General features: G+C 35.3%; 1 protein-coding gene across 5 annotated transcripts in view; it reads left to right on the forward strand.

The window, feature by feature from the left end:
- The window catches only part of CDK19 (cyclin dependent kinase 19), a 246541-nt gene that overhangs the window by 85940 nt on the left and 147810 nt on the right, over positions 1 to 12791 (forward strand). Inside the window, exon 1 of one of the 5 annotated variants that reach the window (XM_037843953.1) lies at positions 1577 to 2785. The exons of the other annotated variants lie outside the window; for them this stretch is intronic. The gene's annotated coding sequence lies outside the window, so the exon portion shown is untranslated. Of the gene's footprint in view, positions 1 to 1576; positions 2786 to 12791 lie in introns of those variants that run through there. 5 annotated transcript variants of the gene reach the window in all.

Below are 12791 nucleotides of genomic sequence, written 5' to 3' on the forward strand. Positions count from 1 at the left end.
ACTAAGTCTTCCACTTCTTTCTATGCCACCATCTTCCCAGAATCGCCTCCACCTTAATCTTTTAATAGATGTAGTTACTCATCTGAAGTATTATTATAAATATTATGTGGTGATAAATAGGCTTTCTTTAGGGTCAGTGATTGGGATTGTATAACTGACACATAAAATTTAGAAGAGACACTTTTCCCTGCAATATTACTGGAGGGAATTAAAGTAGATTATAGTGGGAATTATACAGTCTTAATTTTGCTGTTGCTTTTTATTTATACTCTAGAGCTTTCTTCCAGAAAGACTGAATTTCATTTCTATCAGTTGTGCTCTTTAAAGTCAGTTTTTTTCTCATCATTTAGAAGGTGATCCATTACAAAGGAAAAATTTGGTTGATATTCTTGAAATGCAACAATGTAGTTCTGGTAACTGAGTAGAGAAGCTGTTCTTTGGGGAAACCTAGAAGATTGAAGCTGTTATTTTGATACAATATTGTTTAAGTTTTTGGAGCAAAAATTGGGCTTTGATTATTTTAACCTTTGAATTCTTTTGAAGTTTACAAACTGAGTTATATAATCACATGGCAGCAAGTTTTTAAAAAATGGCAGCAAAATAATTCAATCTTGCTACTCCAAAACACAATATCCGAGTATTATTTGGATAGTTGTTCTTTAGTCTTTGTACGGTCTATTTTTTTGTTTCTAAAGTTTTCTGTTTTGTTCTTTCAGTTTTATTGTCATAGCATTTCCCATTATGTTACCTATTCTGTACGAGTATTTTATTTTTAATTTTCCAAGAAAATGTTGCAAACACTGAAAAATATATAGCATTTTTGAATACATAAGAACATTTATAATTGTTTGGCTTCTTACCTATAGAGAGCTGCCTGGTTTGTATGAGTTTTGTTTCCTAGAATGGATGGTATGGTAACTAAGAGTGTGGCTCTAGAAGTAGACAGGCTGAATTACAGATTTGGCATTTACTGGCTGCATGCTTTTAGTCAAGTTTCTTAAATTTCCTGTTTTAGTTTCCTCATCTGTAAAGAGGGGATGATAATAGAATTGTTGAGAAGACCAAATGAATTAATACCTGTAGTGCCTGGAAAATCATACATCCTATATAAGCCTTTGCTGCTATTATTTTTTTGTGGGGTGGGTTTTATCTCTTTGCTTTTTAGCAATAATATGAAATGTGTAAATAGTTACTCTGTGTCAAATCTTTAGCTTATAATGTCCCAAGTGCTGCATTAGAGGAGGGTGCAGTGAAGAAGTTGCTTTAGGAATTAAGAGAAGGGGATACATCTGAAGCTGGTAGTGCTGGGCAAATTGCTAAATTAGTACATGATTCAACCATCTCTTTGGGATTATGCCCTTCTGGCTGCCATTTAGCCCTGACAGCTATCCTAGGCTCCTTTGGCCAGCTCAACCTTTTCACTTTGCTTCTTTGGGCTTCCCAGCATATCTCCCAAAATTTCTTGACTTGGTACTTCATAGTCCCATCTGGTTCTTAATTAGCAACTTAATAAAAAATGCATTGACTTAAATTTTTCCATAATATAGCATTCTGTGATTTATAACATTTTTAGAAACTTATTTCATTTGCTATTTAGTAAATATCAGAGAGAGAGATTGTAAAGGAGTTTTAACTTATTGAAAAACTCCTGGTTGTACTGAGAGATTGAGTGACCTGTTCATGTCACAAAGCAATTAAGTAATCTAGCTGGAACTTGAATTCAAGCCTCTGACTCCAGGGCCGATGTTTCGTAATACTATATTTCTTCCTAGACTTAACATCATGTTTTAAGATGATACTTTGTATAGTTTTATCTTTTCTAATTATTTGCTGGTCCTTTTTAAGGATTTCTAAATATCACATATAGTTAACATGCCCCTATTTACATCTTAATAGCTAATGAAATTTATCTGATTTCTTTTCTCACTCACAAATTACATTTTGTTGCTTTTATTCCTATCACCAGAAAAGAATAAAATAAAATCTGATGTATTTTACCTGATTAAATCCTTAATTTTTTACTTGAATGTTTTCTGAAGAGCCTTGCATGTTTCACACTCATTTTTGGTTTATAATATTGGAACTAGGTAGATTTACCCCATAGACCCATGCAAATGTAGTACCTTGCTCAGGTCAGCATTACCATCAGAATTCAACTAAATTGTGCCATTGGAATCTTTACAGTTGTACTTTCCCCCGCTTTCTTCCACTTTTGCCCTCTTCCAAGTTTGTTTCTAGTTGTTTTTCTCCTATATTCCCAATAATTTCTGGTCCTAAGAAGAGAAGGTATCTCGAGCTGCAGGGTCTCCAGCACACTCTCTTTTGTGAAGTATATTTTTCTACTTAATTTCTTTTATACTCCTAATATATGTCTTTATTTTCTCACATAATTTTAAAAATTAAGTTGTTACTTTCAGTATACATATATAAATTCATACTTTACAGCTCTTTTAGTTTTTCCAGTAGTGTAATTGCTTTTGTAGGGTGAGAATATAAATTAGTTAAGTTCAACCTTTAGTCTCTTCATATAATTAGCTATATAGTATGTAATGACTGCTAAATATTATCAATATATTGTTGATTTGCTCATTGTCAAATCTAAAATCTGATTTCCTTGGCAGATACATAGACTCGCAATAGGCATTTGGCATTTTATATTTTGGGCAGTGTAACTTTTAAATCTACATAAACTTCTCTGCCTTTTGCCTCTGCTGTGTTCATAGATTCCAGGAGGGCTTCGTGTATGGACCTCAAGTGTTGGAGGTAGCAGACTTTTCAGCAGAAGGTAAAGCCGAGTGTTGCCTTCTGGTGTCATTGTGTGTGTGTGCTGGGTTGGGTATGTGATAGGTGAGAGCTTTTTTGAATGCCATCACAAAATAATTTCTAATGATGTGTTAAATAATTCACTTTCACAAAAATTAAAACCAAGTTAATAGCTGTACAATTTTATTCAGTATTACTAAAATCAATAAAACTGGAAAATTTTTGGATAGAGCTAATGACTCTTTAAGTTTCACTCTCTCTGCCCTTGACTAAGGAGTAGGAGTAATCAAGAAAAGAATGCATTAGTGTAATGTATAGTATATACTATATTATTTTCTGAGATCTGGTTTCACTAGGATTTCTTCATGAGAAGTTGTCCAAGTCATTATTCATATGTTGTATTCTTCCTTGCTCCTCCTTTCATTGAAAAATTGCTTGTCAATAAATCGAGAGGCAGCCTAGTCCATGACTTATGACTGGAGGATAGACATTCTTGCTATAGGTTTCATGTGCCAAAAATGTTAGTTTCCAGTATGCTAATTACCTCTATCTTCAGAACTTGTGAATATGCTTTTCTCTCAAGTTCGTTCTTATATCAGTAGAGAAACAAACACATCCCACATACTCATAAAATGTTTTTACAGAGACCTTCTTAATGAGTTACTTTTAAAGAATATAGCGTGGCTAGAGATCAGAAATTCTGACATACATCTCCAGAGTAATGCTTCTTTGATTTTTTAAAAATAGAAGCATTTTGCCATTTATGTGTCGGATATATAAATATTACTTTCTGTAAATTTATGAAACCATTTATGAACTTTCTTCAGATGATGTTTGAATAGCAGTGTTTTTGTTTTTTAAGGTCTATATCACCTAACATGTTGTTCTCTTAGACATAAAGTTAATAAAGTGGCTAGTTTTTAGATAGATAATGAATGGAGATTGGTGTAATGGTTTCTTATGTCTTCTGGAAATTATATTTGTTTTGCTATCAAGTGAGTGGCTGCACATTGTACCTTATATTCAGGCTATACGCCCTTTGTGAAGTTATAGTAGTACTTATTTATTAAATCTCTCCTGCATGCTGAGCATAGGATGGCTCCATTTTATAGGCAATCTGATTTCACTATTTCCTTCATCTCCTTCCTATTCAGAGCATCTACTTCTGTTTACAGTAGAGGAGACAGATACATTTTAGGCTGTTTATTTAGATAACCGACAATTTCACCTCCTAAGCCTTTTCTCCTTTCTGTTAGTCTTTTCAGCTGCCATTTTCAGGATATTTTCTTTTACTGATGCTAGTTAGACTGGAAGTAATTTCTGGAAGATCTTTCAATACTTCATTTTCAGGCTAGTTAACTGTTTTCACCACTGTTGAATTATATGTTTTCTGTTTATTTAGCTAATCTGAATGTGGTGCTTTTTGTTGCTAATTGAGAATCTCAATACATTCTCCTGATCAGTAGTATAAAGGATGTAAATTACTGCTCATATCAGGGCATAGGAGGAACCCCCACCCCAAGTTCTTTGAGGAAGGTGGGGTTAAATGGATGGTTATAGAAATATTTTAAATAATGAGATTCAAGTAGTTTTTCGTATTATGCCCCATGTTTACTAACTGTGCATATTACTTAGCTCCTCTACTTTCTTGTGAACTACTGTAGGGCGAAGACTCTACCTCAATATATTATTGCAATCCCTGTAGTACTCAATAAGCACGATAGCAGGCACTAAATAACTATTTGTTGCATGAAAAACTTAATTCTAGACTCTTACTGTACACCTCCATCTTATTAGAAAAGGCATTTAGTAATGAAGTCAGTCATGTAATCAATCAGTCCATCAAATATTTCCTTGTTAGTTGCTAGGTATTATGATGGCTATAAAAACACACATGATAATAATATCTTCTCTCAGGAAACATAATATCCACACAAGAATTTCAAATATTGTGTTCCAGTTTTGCAAGTTTATATTTGCCATAGCTCATATTGCTGTGTCCCTTCCTAATCATTCTAATTGAAATGTCTACTCATAGACTTCTGTATTCCCTTAAGAAATGAAGTTTATAATTTTGATGCAGGAACTAACATTTATTGAGCTTACAGGTAGGTGCTAGACTCTGTACTAGGTGCTTTACATATGATCTCATTCTGTCTTTGAAACAGTCTTTCAAGGTAGATATTGTTATTCCCAGTTTACAGATGTAAAAACTGTTAATCTGGGGGAATAAGTAATTTAGTTACTAGGTATAATAGGTGTATGATTCCGTAATCTAAGCTCTTTATATCACACACTTCAGAAAAGTGTATGGTGCAGAGATGTGCTTTATGAATGCAGGGGAGAGAGCTTTCTGGAAAATTGACCTTGATGGGTAGATAGGAAGAATAAGGAGAAAGGGAGATCAGGGAGATCATTCAGTGTGGCAAAGACCGAGGGCCAAAAACAGTGAATATTTTGTGATTAATAGTATAAAAATTTCAAATATAGTACTGAAATGCCATAGAAGAAATTTTATCTTTTACTTTAAATAAGGGACTCCTTGCATCCTATTTTTTTCATAAACAAAATAATTTCTCCTTGATATGCATATGGGGTGTTGAGTGTGAGAGAGTAGATTACAGAATCATTGAGTAACTCCCATGTCATCACCTCCCAAGCTCATCTCTATTACTGGGTTGGAACAATCAGTGTAGAAGTAACTGAGAAAGCAAAAAGGGCTGCAGGAAAGTGGAAGGTCAAAGGAATACTAAGAAAAGAATTTTCCTAAAATCAAGTGTATTTTAGTTGTCCCTTCCCCATATGTCAGTTGGTTAAGTACTGCACAAATGTCCATTAATATGCTAAAAGCTGTGTGTTATAAAAGGCCTATAGGAGGTGTCATTGCTTTCAGGAAACTTAGTGTTTCGCTGCAAAGACAAGAGTAAAATAAAATAACTAGAAACCACTTAAGAGTGTTAAGTATGAAATAATGTAGTATACATCATAAATATTTTGGGTATCTTTCCCTTAAATGATGTTCTTCAGGGTTTGGATCCAGGTTTTCTTTTTTAAACTCTGTGCTCTCTTTGGGTGATCTCTTCTACTCTCATTACTTCAATATCTAAATACTTTCATATCTTTTTCTTTAGCTCATCATTTCCTTTCTATGCTGTAGGTTTGTCCAAATGCCTTTTGTTTATCTCATTTAGACATTACCAGAGTCCTCTTAACTTTAACTTATTTAAAACTTCCTGTATTAGAGTTCTCTAGGGAAACAGAACTGACAAGAGATATATGTAAATATTACGAGCATTTTATAAGAATTGTCTCACGCGGCTGTGGGGATGGGCAAGTCCAAATTCCTAGGGCCGGCTGCAAACTGGGAGCTCCGATGAAGGTTTTCCTTGAATTCCCCAGGAGAGGCTGGCTGACTGAAGTAGAGATGGAAATTCTCTCTTCTGACTGCTGAAATCATCACTTCTCCTTTTAAAGCCTTCAGCTGATTGGATGAGACTTCTCTCATTGTTGAGGGCACTCTCCTCTGTTGATTGTAGATGTAATCAGCCATAGATTACATGTTACTGATGATTTAAATCCATGAAATATCCTCACAGTAACAATCAGGCCAGTGCTTGCTTGACCAAACAACTGGAAACCATAACCTGGCCAAGCTGACACATGAACTTAGTTAACCTTCACACTTCCCCAATCTGTTCTTTTTAACTCAGTGGCACCGCCCACTTCCCCAATTCAAAAACAGAATCAATGTCTTTTCTTGTTTCTCCACTACATGTTCTGTTGACACTATTTCTCTCTTAAGTCTATTCACTTCTTTTTTTATTCCCTCTGCAGCCATCCTAATTTAGACTGCTGTCATCTCTTATTAAATCAGTGCAAAAACCTCTTAATTAGTCTTCCTGTGCCACCTTTCCCTCCAAACTAAAACACAGATTGCTTAAAATTCTTACCCTTTGTTCTTGGAATCAAGTCTAGTTTCCTTAATCTTTGTTAACTATTGTGCTTGATCTGGCTTGCATCTTCAGCTTCAACTCTTATTACTTGATATCTCCTACTCTAAACCAGTCTAACTGAACTTTAAATGCATCATTCTCTCCCTACTCACCCCCATCTCTTTTTAGAAAATGATTTTATTTTTAAATGTGGTTAGGGGTCAGAGTCGGTTGACAAGGCAGAGGGGTGACTGAGGTCCAGAAGCTTTACAATAGAGATAAAGGTCTGTAGAGATAAGGGTCCTATCGAAGCATCATCTGAACCCTGCAGGTAGAGTGGTCCATCTCATGGCCAGAGACCCAGTCAGTGCCATACTTGTGGGCTGTGACTTCACATACCACATAGTACCCATTGAGATTCGATTGATAACAGGACACCAGGCACCGTGGACAATCACCTGCAGTTGCTGCTGCTTATAACATGGTGAGCATCATAGGTGGTAAAGGGACTCCCGCTGTGGTAGCTTATGGAGTTGAGTCCCCTGGCAGGGAGGCGATGGGAAACGCCTTGGTCCCCAGCACTGTGCCTGGCAGCATTGGAGATATTATCTCACAGGAGCTTCAGAGCAGATATGAGGTGGATGTTCTTAGGCCCAAGAGAAGATGGCAGCATCAGGAGGCCAGGTTGTGTGTCCAAGTTCACTCAGTCATGGGGCACTGCAACTCGAACTCAGGACTGTCTGACTCCAAAGCCACTAGCTCTTCCCCTTACCTGGTCCCCTCCCATGCCCCTTTGCCTTGGAATTTTGATACATGCTATTCTTTTTTCCCAGAATGGGAATATGAAAAATGAATACGGTTGCTGTAGTGATTAAAAACACAGACTCAGGAGCCACATGGCCTAGATATGAATCCTGATCTGCCACCTAACTAGCTGTGTGATCTAGGGTGAGTTACTTAATCTCTTTAGTTCAGGGTCCTCCTCTGTATAGTGGGGATGGTAATTGTATCCGCCTCGTGGCATGTTGTGGGTATTAAAAGATGATATGTTTGAGGCCTTTTAACAGTGTCTTCCAGGTAGTAGGTACTATATAAGTGTAGCTCTTGTCATAACTCAGTACAGTTGCATTGTGGTACTGGATAGTATAATTTTTATGTTTTGAGGTTGAATGATAAAAGAAAAAATACTATCTTTCTCCTATAAATTATGGATTCATTGGCCCATTGTTGGTAATTTATCTTTGCTTTTGGCTGGGCATCAGTTTTATTTTCCTAACTTCCTGGTTTTCAGCTTTTTTAGTGGCAAGCATTTGATCTCAGCTTGAGATTCCAATGAAATGGATCACTTGACAAGGTTAGGTTTACTTGAGTTTTTGTACAGAAAAATTCAGGTTAACCTATATGGAAACTTTTAAATGAAAATTATTATTCTATGAGTAATTAATGTTCATTAAAGAACAGTTAGAAAGTACGGATAAGCATAAAGAAGGAAATAAAATTCTCTCGACCAATTGTTCATATGTTGGTACATGCATGATACACTTCTTTTCTTACAGAAATGAATATAGGGTTCTGTAATTTGCCATTTAAAAATGTCTTGAATGCTTCTTCACATCTACAGCTATACCTCTGCAATAGATTCTTATTAGCTGATTTTTTACCTTATGATTTATGTTCCTTTGTCTCTGTCTGTGTAAAGGTTCAAAAGGGAGGAGACAGTCTCCTTCTTCCTCCTGTTCCTAGAGGCCAGCACAGGGCTTGGAACATGGCATGTGCCTGGCAAAATATTTCTGAAATGTATGTCAGGTGCCACTTGTTCTGTTATCCTCTGTAGCAAATGAGTCTGATTGAGATTCATGAATTCTCAAGGTAAGGTAATATTTTATATATGTAAAATACATAGTATATTTATATACTATATAAAATTTTTATGGTATATTTATACACTATATAAATATTTGGTTTATACTAAATATTGCTAATGATTACTTTCTGTAGAATATCATCACTTAATTATTTATGTTTTTAGCTTTATGCTTTTGATGCCTGAAGTCTTCAAACATTACTGCTAATACATTTGTTTTAACTAAATTCATTTCTGAGCAATAAGAACTTGCCATTTTTAGAAACAAGTTAAACATTAAATATTGATAAGAATCTTTGGTAATGTATTTACCAAGGCAACACTGAATTTGAGATTTCAGAATTGTAATGAAAACTCAAGAAGTTGTTGAGTAAAAGTAAGGAGACTGGGAAAATATTACCAACACATCAAAGTGAGAAGTTTGGGGAAATATTGGCACATTCAAATTAATAAGATTTGAAATTTTGGTGATCCATTGATGAAATATGTTGCCATGTGAATTCAGTGCAGTGAATTGTTGTTTTTCATTAAAATAAAGTAATACTCTCCAATTAAATACTACTAAATATGAACACCTTAAAAAAAGAGAAATTGTGTAATTACTCAATGAAGAAATTACTCTGTTTTGAGAATCCCCCCTCCCCAAAGTATTAGGAGTTTCTGAAATCTTATAATTTTAGAACCTTAAAAAATAGCAAATGTTTATGTGAATTGAAATTCTAAATGCAGGAAATTAAGATTATAGTTTTCAGTGAAAGAAATATATTGATTAATGAATCAGTTTGTAAGAAAAGAGATTAAATAAAGGCAGTCTTTATAAAGAGTGAAGTAAAAAGGATATTCAGAATGTTGTCAGATTTCTATGTTGCCAGGGAATCCTGAACTTGAATGAGAGAGAATATTACTGTATTTTAGTGAGATTTAGAGAATGGGTACCTAAAATATTTGGTAGATGAAAGCATAAAGAGGATGCTAATATTATTTGACATTATTCATTAATAACAGGAATATAAAATAGTACCTTATCAGATTTTTAACATTTCAGAATAGCTTTAAAGGGCTACTATTATTCAAACCAAAAAAATTCCTGATATTAAAAATTTTATGGTCTTGAAGTATTTATGGATGAAATAATGATATCTGGGATGTGTTTAGAATAATCAAGAAAAGGGGAGGCAGTGGGTGGGTGGGGGACATAGATAAAACAAGATTGGCCATAGGTCGATCATTGTTGAAGCAGTGTGATGGATATATGGAGTATGGCTTTTGCTTATTTTATTTTTTTATCTTTTTAAAATCTGTTTTTGAAAAATTCTGTGATTAAAAATTTCAAAAATATTAGGGTATTATAATAAAAAGTATCCCTAAATAAGGAATCATTAATACTAGACTCTGAATATTGGGTTCATGGTATTGAATAATTCATAGTCATCCCAGCATAAAACCGAGTGATCTCTTTTGGTTTTGTTATTCCAAATTTTTATTCCGTATTATTTTTTTCTTATTTTTCTGTGTGATATGGAAACCTCTTAATCTGCTAAGCCATATCATCACATAATTTAGGAAAGGGATATAACATTGATTCATGCCAGCCCTCTTCTTGAAGAAAAAAATTGGTGGCAGGACTCAAGTGTTATATTCTTTGAAGAATGTCTTATTGATAGCCCCGAGTTACAAAAAGTAGTAATACTGTACTATCTGGATTTGTATTTCTGATGATTTCGGTATTTTATTTCTACTCTTAAGGGTTGGAAAACAGTCTTACAGGACGAATTCATAGAATTATTTGTCTTTGAGAGAGAAGTGTCTTTGCTTTCCTCCTTCTTTGCCTTCCTCCCTCCCTGCCTTCCTGCCTCAAATTCTTTCCAGGGCACAAAAAAGGCATCTTCTTATCTATGTGTTACTTCCTCTAATCCAGTATCATCACATCTGTAGGCTCAAGCCTTTTCTGAAACTTTCCAATGGTAGGCCCTTAGTGCACATCTTTCAGAAGTCTCCTTTTTGAACTTCTCAGATATTTTCCTTTTTGGTTAGTTTCTCTCTATGTGAAAGAAACGGTTATGGAACTTCTGAGATCTGACCTGAGTAATCCCTATTCTCAGTGATAGCCCCTTCCCCATCAGCCAACCTCAGAACCTCAGACTCATCCTTGATTCATCCTTCATCTTCCTTATCTACTGATTTGTTCCTGCCAGTTTCTCCTTTAAATGTCTGTTGCAGTGTTCCTTTTTCCCTCCAATCTTATTGTTGCCCCTCTGTATTGGAGAATATTGGACTTGGAGTTGGAAGATCTGGGTACTGGTCTCAGCTCTGCCTCTAACTGCTAGCCTAGTCTCTCCATCTTTCAAATGAGGGATTGTACAGGATTATTTTAAATGTCTTTCAGAGCTAACATCCTATTATACCAATACAGATTCTCACTTTCTCACACTTACATTGCAGTCACCTAATTGTTTTCCATGCCTCAAGTCTCAGTCCTTTCTAATCAGTTTAACCTACTTAGGTAATTTGCAGTGCCTTTAGAATAAAGTTTTAAATCTCCAGCTCTCCATTTATGTCATATCATCATTTATCTCCCAAAGCTCTCTATTGAACTTTTAATTTCAACAGTCCTGTCTCATCAGCTTTCTCAAAATGTTGTGCATATTCATAACCAGGTTTTCCTCTTGCTGTCTCTGCCTTCCCCCCAAATAAAATGTCCTTTCTTTTTTTCAACCTTTTCAAATTCTACTCTGGCTATGGACATTTTCATATTAAACTCAGCATACCTAAACCAGTTTCTTTGTTTATCTTTTCAAACTTGATGCCTTCTCTGATATCTTCTTGTTTAATGGTGTAACCATTCACATAATTAGACCAAGTAGAAATTTCATCTGTCTTCAGAGTTTTCCTCTCCTTCACCTAAAAAAATCAAATCGGTGAACTAAATTCCATCTTAAAAATGTCTTTTGAATGAATGTCTGTTTGTCTATGTCTTCTCTTCTTCTCTGCCGTTAATCTAATCTAGTCCATCTTTTATCTGGACGTTTGGTGCAATCTACCGAATGTTTACCCTACCACCAGTTTCTCTCCATAGTTACCAAGTTCTTTTTCCAAGCAAAGATCTGCTAGTGTCCCTTCTGTGCTCTAAAAACCTTTGACTCTATACTGTTTACATGTGAAGTACAAGCTTCTTTGTAGGGCTTATATGGTCCCTTTGTTTACCTTTCTAACCTCATCTCTTGCCCCTCCTCATGGTGCAGCTCTGTTCTCCAGTCATATTGAATACCAGCCATTTCCTGAATATGTTTCTGATATTTCTCCCATGCCTTATTTCTGCCTGGAATTCTCTGACCACCATCTCCCTTCTCTGTCTGGGGAACTCCTTCCTTCCAGGCATGATTCATACAGTACCTTCCTTAAAGCTTGGAAAGAATTCTCTTTGTGTCTATTCTGCACACCTTTTGGAGGGGTCATATCAGAGTTATTTGTTTATATTTCTCCCTCACACAGAATATTTTTCCAGGTGAATTGTGAACTCTCTGATATCAATCTAGGGCAGTTAGGCAGTCTCTAATTTTGTTCATCCCCAGAGTTCAGTGTTCAGTGTTCTGACACATAATAGGAACTCAGTAATTGTTTGTTTGTTGATATAATAACATAATAAGGCTCTTCTGTTACAGATTTTAGCCCTGTTAATTTGAAGACTTAAAAACTGTTCCCGCAATCTTGCTTGAGCTTGAATTTCCTCATCTTTTCTTAAAGGGAGCTTCTAGTAAATTTGTTGTCTGCTGTAAATTCTTGGGACCAAAGCTTGCCCAGAGCTGGTTTGAATACCTGTAGTATTATTGATAAGGAGCCAGAGAATCTTTGGCCAGTCTAGTTACGACTATAACAAATGAGGTTTTGGCCAAACTTTAACAATAGGTGGCCTATAGGCTTCTAAGTGCTGCTTCACCTTGCTATCATTGATGGGAACTGGTCAACAAGTTAGGTCATTACTGAAAGGTAAAAGACTGTCTTTTCCATTAAACTAGTTCCTAATGTTTCATTTAAGAAATGCTTCTACTAAACTTGCTTCTCTAGGCTTGAGAAGGTCTTCTCTGAATTACATTTAAATTCTACCACTGAACTTGCTTTTCTACTTAGGATACAGCTTTCATTTTTAAATGTTTACTCCTTGTACAAATACATGTTTCTTGTTTTTTTCTACTTGCTTCAAGAGTTTTCTAGAACATAGTAGCTGAGATGAA

This window comes from Choloepus didactylus, chromosome 7 (assembly GCF_015220235.1).
Source record: "Choloepus didactylus isolate mChoDid1 chromosome 7, mChoDid1.pri, whole genome shotgun sequence".
NCBI classification, from domain to species: domain Eukaryota; kingdom Metazoa; phylum Chordata; class Mammalia; order Pilosa; family Megalonychidae; genus Choloepus; species Choloepus didactylus.